Raw genomic sequence first — 11,635 nt, forward strand, 5'->3', positions numbered from 1 at the left:
ACCAGAAAAAGTAGTAGTATTCGGCTTTGCAACTTCCTGCGTCTAAGGATAGCTTTCAGGGTCTGCCTCTCAGGATAGCGCGCCTCGCACTCATGCGCTCCGGCCAAGGGGCGAGGTTGGGGGCGGGAGTGGGGGATGCCGCAATCGATTAATCGAATTGTTTTAATCGATTAATTTGATTAATCAAAAGGCACACATCGATTATGATTAATCGATTAATTGTGGACATGTAATCGATTAATCGATTAATCGTTCATCGATTTTACCATCCCTAGTCCAGCTAGTTCCAAGCCATGAAAACCTTCGGACAGCAATGCCGTCGCCCCTTTCGTCATTACGTTTTGCTCACAAATATCGCCAAAGTTTTCGTTAAGGACTTCCTTGTTGTTTCAGTGTTGTTTCTTTGTTCTTCAGGCCAAGCCATGTGGATTCCGCGCGACAATAAGCCCATTGACGGCCGCGCTACAGCGCTGCGGTAGTGTTCCAATGCGGCGGTGGCTCATTCACCTTCCCACTTGCCCAAAACGCGTATAACTAACAAGGACGCGCTAGAACGCAAGGAGCGTTTCAAGCCCTGCTGCTGTGGATGACATGCATGACCGAGCTGGTAAGGTTGCACCGCCGCTGCAACTTTTGGAACACTGTGTGCGAGAGCGGACGATGCAGCAGTGCGTGCGTCAAATCCATGGAGCGCTGACCTCTTCACCGCGCAACGCATGCAGGATGCGCAACGCATCCTCCACCGCGCAACGCGGATGCGGGGGCGTAGCTGCCACCTCTCCGGTTGACATACTTTCCGCAAACGCCATTCGTTATCATTTTCTCACTCACCCCTTGAGGCACACCTCCTCTCCATGGACACGTGACCTCTCCGTGATCAGGTGACCTCCTTCAATGTCCCGCTCTCAAGAGCCTCCTCCTTTCCCCTGGTCACGTGATCGTCGGTATATATAACGCATAGAGTTTCTTACAATAATACCTAGAGAGGAATCCGGCGCTAGTGTCTACGCGGGCGCCTTGAGCGGCGCTCAACCACCATGGGAATGATGGGAAGTACAGGCCTCGGATTTGCTTCGAATGAATTAGGTTCTTGAGATTCGCGACGCTTGTTTGCCGAGTGTAAAACAAAGCGATATGAAGTTATTTCCAATAAAAACTTGCTTCATTCTTTTCTACGTAAAAAATATTGCAAAAAGCTTACGTGACCGTGAGATGAAACTGAAACCTGGACAAATTCAACCACCAGGGTATGCATTGCCCTGCAATTGTGTTCCAGATTTGGCATCCCAATATAATGAATTATTTTCTTTACAACGCTTAAAACAAACGCGCTTCTCTTCCCTCTAAAGTACGCATTATCTATTTATGGAAATAACAGTACCGTATTGAGTGAGAAACACTTAACTTACCATATGCTGCGATGCCAGATGCGTCTGTCCAAGTGGCCTGCCCCCAACGCGTCTCTCGTTTTGTTGTGAAGTCGAGTCAGAGAGGCGTGACGGTGCGTCCACTTAGATTCGCCGTCGTTTTGCAGTCGATTTGAAAGAGTTTTGACAAGTACCGCTTATCACAAAACGTGAACTCTATGGGATATCCTGCACTGGCGTGGGACGCTACATCTATGCGCAGCGGTGAGTGCACGACGCTTTGCTAAAACCGTCAAATACAACCTGTAAAGCTGCAACGTGGCAGCAAACCAAGAAACTTAGCGGTCTTAAGACTCTTTGAACAAAAAAGGCACTGCTTGAGTGCTTTGCAACCCACCCCACTGGCCACGCCTCGCAAAGAACGAAACTGAGACTGTATAAAAAGATCCGTAAACAGTCCGCTAGCTAACGGAATCCAATCCGAAGCCTGTACTTCCCTTCATTTTCATGGTGGTTGAATGATCGCAGCGCCAGTTTCCTCTCTAGGTTACTGTATGAAACTCTATGGTATAACGCATCTATATGCTTCCCATAAATTCATATTGTGCAAGCGTGGGTGTAAAGCTTTGTGGTTAGGACACTTGTCTCCGGACCTTGAGAGCCTGAGTTGAAACTCCACATCGCCAAGGATGTTTTTTTTTTGTTTTATTTATTTCTAATTTCCCTCTTCCACCACTGACACCTCGTCTCCGTGGTCAATCATGCGAGTTTCAGCGAACGCCATGGACGGCGAACGACGACGACACTGGCAAAGGGTCCGAAAAAGAGAGCTTCGCTCTAAAAAGTGAACGATGCAGAATGCTACGTACTTCCACTATTCGACAGCGCTTAGCAGTCCGGAAAATATCTGGCAATGTTGCCATGGAATGCCACTCACGGTCACTCATCAAATGGCATCTTAGGCTGGTCGTTTCGGAGCGCTCTAGGGAGCTCTCGCGAGCGGCATCGTATTTGGCTGGTTGAAAGTGAGCGCGCACCTCGAGTTCGGCAGGTTCTTTTCCATCGCTCTCCGCTCGTTGATTGCTCTGAACTGCTCCGAGTCCTTTCGACAGAGCAGTGCGAGCACTTCCGGTGACGTGATCACAGACAGTGCGGTGGTCGCGGTGGCGACGCATAAAATGATTTGAGTCGTCCGGTCTATGCACAGTTTTGTCAACATGTCAAATAGAGCGCGATTGAGTGCTGAGTTGATGCCATCTCCTTTGTTGGCCTACCCGGCGACCAGCGGTAAAAGCTGCGACGGTGATTACGACTTCAGCCGTGCTTGCGAGCAGCGATTCGCTTAGCCGAACATTGGCTTCTTGCATCCCGGCTGCTGCCATTTTGCTTGAAAACGTGAGGAGCTCAGGCTAGGCTTCGACGCGGCTTCGATTAGAAACCTGATTTTTGCTGTAGTCACGTGGTTCCTCCTGTACCGGCCGTGATGCCAGCTTTCCTCCGACAGCGAGTTTCACGTGCGGCTCGCGCTTATGCTGTGCCTCAGAGTGCGATCAACGCCTGATCCGTCCATATCTGAGTCGTAGGACAGAAGCGACCAGTCAGGGACATCAAAAGAGACATTTAACGAGGGATACAAACAAGCGGCACCTACACGTAAATAATCCTCTAACAAGCGCAACTTTCGACCCTATTAAAATCGCTTCGCAGCATGTTCTTTTTCCACGTATTTCGGTTAAAAAGAAAAACGGCGATGTATACCAATAACTGAACATATCTATAAAAAGGGAATTTTACAGAACATTGAGTCAAATTGAAACCTGCGGGAACACTGGTTTGAGACAAACTTAATATATTCGCTGGTAGTGCCCCTCTTGAGACCGCTCGAGCATTAGATATGCAATCATCGGTTGACGAGTCCTACGATTTGTATCTTCGCGTCGTAGCTTGAGAAGTCTTGTTATTAAACACAAAGGGTAACCCACCATATCCCCATGCTTACACTCACCACATAACACCAGCCACGTTTAACGTGAGCTCAGGTATTCGATATGTGTCGTCGTTATCGGCCGATATTCCATCTTCATAGCAAGGCTATGAAGATGCCTTCCCCTACCCCTCTCGCGTTAGCCGACTCCGTGGCATACTTGCAAGTACAGGTACTTGCAAGTACACTCACCACATCACCAGCCACGTTTAACGTGAGCTCAGGTATTCAATCTGTGTCGTCATTATCGGCCGATATTCCATCTTCATAGCAAGGCTATGAAGATGCCTTCCCCTACCCCTCTCGAGTTAGCCGACTCCGTGGCATACTTGCAAGTACAGGTACTTGCAAGTACACTCACCACATAACATCAGCCACGTTTAACGTGAGCTCAGGTATTCCATCTGTGTCGTCATTATAGGCCGATATTCCATCTTTATAGCAAGGCTATGAAGATGCCTTCCCCTACCCCTCTCTTGAGTTAGCCGACTCCGTGGTATACTTGCAAGTACAGAGGTCAACACGTGTCTAGAACGCTGGAACGGCGCTCAGCGGCACGCTCCGGCACCGTGTATATCGATGAGAAGTACTTTGAGACAGCCATGCTTGAGCATTCATTCTAAGTGGCAATGCATGCTACCATTCTGGTTCTTTCCAACTATAGCTATAGGTGTAATCGGCCAACACCGTCAGAGAAGTCCGGAGCGCGCCGTTCGAGTGTTTCAGACAAGTATGTTGACCTCTACACTCTTTTCTCGTCATACCTCCATGGCGCGTCCTGCCCTTGGTGATTACTCTGTAACTCTAACAAGCCATCTGTAATTTGGCTCTACGCATCACACAAAGCGTCTAACCTAAGTCTTTCTTTTTTTTAAGCAGACAAATTTCTTCCTTTCTGGATAGTTTTTTTTTTCTTTTCGCCAAGGTGCAGCAGAGAGACTTGATCTTTCTGTTCCGACGTGCGAGCGGCCCGCAACGTGCTAGAGCGCTTTCCGAGGGACCATAATAAAGTTTTTCCACCCAACCATACATGGTCATCCTCCCACCTCCAATACAATTGCGTCGATGAAAAGGGCGTAGGCTCTGAGGCAACCAAAAGCTCGAAAAGCCTCTAACAGCGAAGCTGTTAAGCACGGCATAAAAACGGCTGTACCCCACGAGAAACCTCGCTGCGCCTTCTACTAGCAGGCGGGTGGTTGCTAGGCAACGGCGTGGTGGATAGTTTGCCCGGCGTGGCGCGAGCCAAGTACGAGCGACGAGAGGCTCACGCTTCTACCGGAGGTGCCACAGCCAGGTTTGCACGTGAGTTTCTGGCCCTTGAGTTTGGAAATTCTTCCAAGTTCTGTGACAGGCTGTGGTCGACTCTACTCTGTATACGCCAAGGAAAGACCTAGCATCAGCCAAGAAGCCCACGTTAAGGCCCTAAGATCGACCAGCTTTGCTGTTTTTTAAGCATTGCTCGGCTAGTGTAAACTTCTTTTTTTTTTTTACTTCTTGAGACTTACGTGATGTGGTGCGAGCTCTAGTACATGTAAGGGCGGAGCGCCTCGGAAAGTACAGCTCTCCTTTTTTAGGGGCGAAGCACCTTAAAGCCTGAACACAGGTACGCGTTGCAGCGTGTCAGCGCGTGACATTTTGAGGCGGCGTCGGGCCCTCTCCCTATGGGAGGAGAGGGCGCGCGGCTACGCGAAGCTGCGCGCCCTCTCTCCCCATAGGGAGAGGGCGTGACTCGCCTTTAGGCTCTCGGCGTGTCGGCATGCATCTTCATCGTCATCTGCTGTCGCGGCGTGCATCGCCGTCTGCTGTCGTGACGGTCCATTTGCTTGAGCGCAAGGGAGGGCTCCACCGCCGCAGCGCTCGCCTTGTGGCGAGACAGCGAACGGCGCGCGATGACTATGGAAACGCTCTTTCCGCGATGAACGCTGAACTACCAGCTCGGGAGGAATGAGAACGCGCCCTCTCCCGCGAGAAACAACGGCGACGCAGGCAGCGTCTAGCGAGTTTCTTGGATTCGCTCGCTGGATTTCAAGCAAGACGGACGTGCCGGCCGCGATGTCCTGGATTACTCCTCGTACCTCTCGCTGACCGGCGCCCCGTGACGGACTCCTCGCCCGCTATGCCGTGCGCCGCTCATCGTCGGGACCTTCTCCGTTTCGTCGATGTTGTGCATTGTGCCTCTAGCTGTGTTTCGCGGACCCGTCCCTGAACTCCCGTGACCGTTTCCCAATCTTTCCTGTCCTCTTTTCTCTTCGTTGGGTGGATGTGCTCCTCTCACTGTTCTCTCTATTTTCCTACTATTCTTTTATTCCCTCCTTACCCCCCACCCCTACAAGGCACTGCGCCGTGTCGCCTATAGGCAGACAGAAATTAGGTGCCTTTTTCCTTTCCTGAATAACCACAGAAGAAGAAGTTTCTTGACTGAAAAAACCGACTGCTCGCGCTGCGCAACCGTTCAACTGGCCACCCCGTATATATAGGCACTGGATCATGACCTGCAATGTAGTGGCGGTGGGAGATTTCTCTTGTGCTTAGTTTAACAATAAAGATTCGCAGCGTGCACGTTAACTAAAAGTGGAATGGGGGTCTCTGTGTCTAATCTTTCTTCTGTCTCTCATTCCCCATTAACAGTGATTTTGCTGTGGGAAACACCGGCGCACACTGCATGCCTCGCCCCTCCACTGGTTTCACGTTAGTGGAACTGAAACACCCTTCCCTACACGCTTCGTCCCTCCCTATTTTTTTAACCTCCTTGGTTGACCTGGCCATTGCTTGGTGACGATTTTGTAGAAAGCATTTATATGGCACCATTCCATGCATTTTCTTATCTTGCAGTAGTTTGGTTAAAGGATGAAATGGAAACGCAGTGCCCTTTTTTGCAGTACTTGTTATCGTTACAGGTTTCAGGTAAAGCTTTTTGGATAGGCAGCATAACTCTGCAATATAACCACATCGAGCATGGAGGGTTTTCAGGAAGACTTCCACTCGGGTGTGCCCATATGTATTTCGCTGCAATGGGAGGCAATCGAAATACAAGATGGCTAGAGCTGAATTTCTCTTACGACTCTCACCTCCTATAGCGGTTGCAGGGGAGGAAAATAACAGCCACCTTCCACGCCGGCGCTAGCATTACTTGAGACAACACGCATATGATTAAAAGGTATATGATAATTTACATACGCTACACATAATAGTTGATATACCATGGCATATGTGATATATATGATATATGACACGTATGAAAACAGGATATGCTGAATTGACTTATGCGGCACTATATACTGCGGCATAACTGGTGTCTAACGGCTTCATTACCAACATAATTATACAGTTAGACAACAAAACACGCAAACAACGAGGACTTTAAGGCGTATTCTCAGTTATAAAATGTTAACGAAAAAAAGGATATAATTTTGACTTCTTGCAAGATTGATAGAACAGGCACACGACTGACGAGACGCTGCCAATAAGCATTCTTGATAGCAACCTGTAGTAAGACCCTATAGTTTAATGACACTGAGGAGTGTCTGCTGCTCCGGGTCAAAGTTTCCGGAGCCCTCCACTACGGCGTTTCTCAAAACCATATCGTGATTTTGGGACGTTAAACCCCACATATTATTATTACATTGCGTCCATAGCTTTATTATATGGTTCGATGCAGTTAACCAACTCGTCCGACTGAAGCGCATGGAACGTGCATTTGCGATCAACACTTAGTACGTAACGTGATCGACGGCGCACAAGGTTCGTCTCTACGCAGAACATTCACGAAACTTGAAAACAGCCTGGGGTTTTGACCACCTGGGGTTGTTTAACGTGCACCTAAATCTAAGTACACGGGCCTCAAACATTTTCGCCTCCATCGAAAATGCAGCCGCCGCGGCCGGGATTCTATCCCGCGACCTTAGGGTCAGCAGTCGAGCGCCATCACCACTAGACCACTCTGGCGGAGCTGAGAGTCGAAATGTTTTAGATAACATTTGAAAATTTGTGTTGCGACATGCGAAAGCTTATTTAAGTAGATATAACGATAGAAGACTTTTTGAAAGAAGGGAATCTTGAGGTCTCGTTTCTTTGTTTGATACAACCTTAACAAAAAATCACAGCATATCCACGGAGTGAATGATGATGAGCGGGCGAAGCTGCGGAGGTTCATCGGTAAACCGTGAATCTTCCGTGAATTCTGCCCAGTACATCATCACCGACGTGAGATCGGGCGCGTTTATACTAAAGGTTCGATGAGTTATGACGACTTGCAGCTCACTTTAATTTTACATGTACGCTGTGAATTTTCATTGTTTAGAAAACCATTGCTTTAGAAAACACCTTGCGTCTTTCGTTAAGCAGCTGGCGTCTTTTTCGTTTTGCTTTAGAAACATCTGGCGTTCTTTCGTTTTGTTTTTACAAAACATCTGGCGTCTTTCGTTGGTTTATTTCATCAATCAACGGCGTTTTGAACAAAATTTTTATTGTTTAATCACGCACAGGAGAAATCTCACCAGGCACTACCTTGGAGGTAAACAATGGCTGCTAATGGGAATGAGAGACAGAAGAAGTCGGCTTTTAGCTAACACTTACACTTCTACAGAGACAGAAGAATTCGGCTTTTAGTTAACGCGCACGCTGCGAATTTTTTATTGTTCAACAACGCACAGGAGAAATCTCCCACCGGCACCACCTTGGAGGTCAAAGGGTAAGACTTGTTACTCACTACTACGAGCACGACGAGGGACGAACGGGTGCCGCCTTAAGGAGCTTCGCCCCTAAAACCAACAGTTAGTGAAGCCAAGGAGGTCACAGGAGACGTTAATTGCACTGCTTTAAGTGTATTGTAGTAATGGTGATACAGATGTGAAGAAAGTAAAGTGGACGAGAAGACAACTTGCCGCCGGCAAGTCAAAAACATTCAAAGGCGAGTCACAACGTAACAAAGCCATTATTCGAAATTAACGTAATTTATTTTTGTTTTACGGTGCGCTAAGTATTACAAAAACCCGACGCCCGGACGGAAAGGGGGAGCGAGAACCATACACGTGGTTAATTTTTTATAAGGAACGCACGTGTAATGAGTGGCAGAAAAGAAGAATTATGAATAAAATTAATGCAACGTCTCGACATGAGCATTCTGCTGATGCACACAAAATCTAGCGCACGTGCTGAGTGGGCTGCACAGAGCGGATGTACAATGGCTGCCTGTGTTATATGCATGTAAGAATGGGAGTGTCGACAAAGCGACTCTTTCTTTACAACTCAAAGGACTCCTTTTTGTGTATCTCTGGTGAACTTCATGCGCTACTTGCCAGGTCATCCGTGCCCCAGCGTTGCAGTCCTTGTAATGCTGTGCGGTGCGCATGCGCACACAAAGATCTGACTCGCTGCCCGCTGATATGTGGGATTAATTACGAACAAACAACAGCAATAGCTCTGTGAGCGCGTTTCCCTCACATGTTTATCTGAAATGCGGCGGCGTGTTTTGCGACGGCTTCAAAACAAACATTCCAAGACGATCCGTTTCTCATCGCTCATTTGCGCCGATCAAACGGGAATACATCGTCGAGGCTGCTAATTGTCATACATAAGCGAAAAGCATGGCGCGTTAATGAGTAAATGTATATAACTAAGAAGACGAGGATTTGCCTTAACGGCCTCGTGATGAGAAATTAGTAGTTCATCACGCAATAAAAGCTCATCATCGCGCTGAAACGTGGCGGGTGGTTCGCTGAGCTTGAAAACAATACAACTAAAGACATTTTCCCGCCTTCATACTGAACATTCCTTTACACGAGATGTAGACGAGACGACGAACGAATAAACAGGAAACTTGCCACCATGAAATAACGCGGGTAAGGTGTCGCTGATAACTAGGTGATTAGCCCCGCGCGAGGCAGGGCTGGGTCATCGGTGCCGCGGAGGCGCTAATGCACGACTTAGTAGCGGACGATCTGGAGCAATTTAGGAACCTAGGGAAAAGGCGAAAGAAATTAGAAGGCAAAGGGCGAGCAGGTTGATGAGGAAACATAACGCGCCGTGGGTGCACCGAGAAGCAAAAATATGCGATTCCGTAAACCCAACAAACGTCTTGGAGTTTCTTCTTTCGTTTCGCCTTCAGACTGGGCTCTTTTGTATACCGGAAAGGCGACGATGGCGACGTCCTACGCGAAGGAACAGAAGCAAACATTTCGCTCTGTGGGCCACTTAGAGGAGCAAATTAGCGCCGCTACTGATGGCGAGATGGCTTTCTTTGTCTCCCATGTGCATCTTTCTTTTTTTTTTGTTACTCGCGCGCGGCCGCCATTAGGCATATGGTAAAGGGCGCTCCTTTCTTACTTGGAGATAAAATGAAGGCTTTCTTTGGCACGCTTCTACTCAGCTAGGTCATTAGCGATTAGCCAATGACGTGACCACCGCGGCCTGGATGCGTCTTCGCAACTTGTAGGCGTAGGCGTCTGGATAGTTTGTAAAGGCTACTGCGGTGTGTCTCACGGCTTGGCTTTTACTTGAAGCTTTGCTCCCGCCAGCTGCCGCTAATATCACGGCGAATTTAGAGGTAAAAGTATTTATGGTATGACATGAAAATCTGGGTACTCTTTGTGTTAAGTTTTCTAGCTGAAAGATGCGTTGCCTGTGTAGAGGTCTGGATCATGACACCATATTTACATAACACACAGAGCGTTGTTGACGCACTGCTAATATGCCGTGTCCAACAATCGCATTAAAAAAGAACAAAAACCAGTCAACAAGACAAAGAAGCTCACAGCGCCGGTAGGTGTTATGACGAAACGCGCATTTTTCTGTCGCACCGGGCTCCTTCTGCTGAAACTTCATTACATCTTGCCTCGACGCTGTAACAACACGTAACGAGGTGTTTCCCTCATTATGAGATAGGTCAGTCAGGAAAAAAGAAATGAGAAAGCAGCTATAACTTTCGAAGCTCTAGCGTTCTCCTCCACACAGCTGGTAGTGGCCAACATCACTTACAGCCTGGTAGGCAAGCGCATTACGTCTCATCACGTAGAAGTGAAACAGCCCATAGGAAGCCATAAGGGTTTGCCGCTGAGATATTGCATCACAACCACAACAACATTCCCAACAACAACAGCAGCAAAACATACCATACTTCGTTCGGCGTCTGAACGCGTTTTCTGTCTTTTTCGCGGAAGAGGCCACAAATTCCAGAGTAAGGGAAGCAGGACAAGAAAACAATAATAGCACGAAACAAGAATAAATCGGTGTGAGGAAATACAGGTCTGCGCTATACTCCAGCCATCAATTAGGTTTCCAGGCTGAGTAACAGAAGAAGGCGAGCAGCCATTTCGCTGATCCGCAATTTTCCTCCGGAGATGGTAACACGCTCGACGCCGTAATCCTCTTCCTTGCGGAACCACTCACTTCGGGGTGGACGGAAAGCAGAGCCGGGCTCACTCGTCGGACGGGAACAATCCCAGACGAGAATTTGCTCATGTTGCCGACAGCCATGTTTATGTTACGGTGCGTGCAATGCGAGGCAGTGCAGTCAAGACGGCAAGACAGGGAGAAGACGGAGCCAAGTACAGCACGAACGTAGGCTACCGTGTTCCTGGTGTGAAGCGAATGACGTAGGAAATGTGCTCGAAATGGAGTTAAATGAATTGGCTGCATGAGAAATATGAAAAAAAGGGACCGTTGCAAATGGGTGAATATAACTGCTGCAATGTAGTCGAAGGAATAAAATGGGAGAGAGGGAAATGGCAGGCAGGCTAAACCTGTCAGAATTCCCGGTACGCTGCACTATACACTGGGAAAGGCGATGAGGTAGTTTGAGGAGAAACAGATGCAGGGGCCTAGAGGGCGCACTCAAAATAAAATTAGCGATGTTTTGTAGATGTCACTAAACACTCGGCACGAGAGTCACAATATTCTTCTTCCTGGTAGACTCTATAATGTGCAGACAGGTCTACTGTTAAAGGGAACACTTGCGTGCAGAGCATGTCCAGATTTCGATCTCCTACCAAAGCTTAGCGGCTTAATTTTGCATAACACTACAGGTGGTCAACACTTATGACTACTTTTGATAGGCCAGTGATGTGCACGAAAAATCTTTCCAGATCCATTTGCCGATAGGAAGCCAGCAGTATGAAAGGTGCTCATTTGAGTGTTCCCTTTAACAGTGGGCCGCACTGTACTTGTGACTGCAGATCAGGGCGCGAATTCACATAAACAACTTACGCTGCATATTTCCGTAAGAGAAAAGTTCAGCCTAACCTGGGGTCGGATGAATAGCCCTCGTTAGCCAAGCATAACATGTCAC

The sequence above is a fragment of the Rhipicephalus sanguineus genome, chromosome 2 (assembly GCF_013339695.2).
Source record: "Rhipicephalus sanguineus isolate Rsan-2018 chromosome 2, BIME_Rsan_1.4, whole genome shotgun sequence".
In the NCBI taxonomy this organism is placed as follows: domain Eukaryota; kingdom Metazoa; phylum Arthropoda; class Arachnida; order Ixodida; family Ixodidae; genus Rhipicephalus; species Rhipicephalus sanguineus.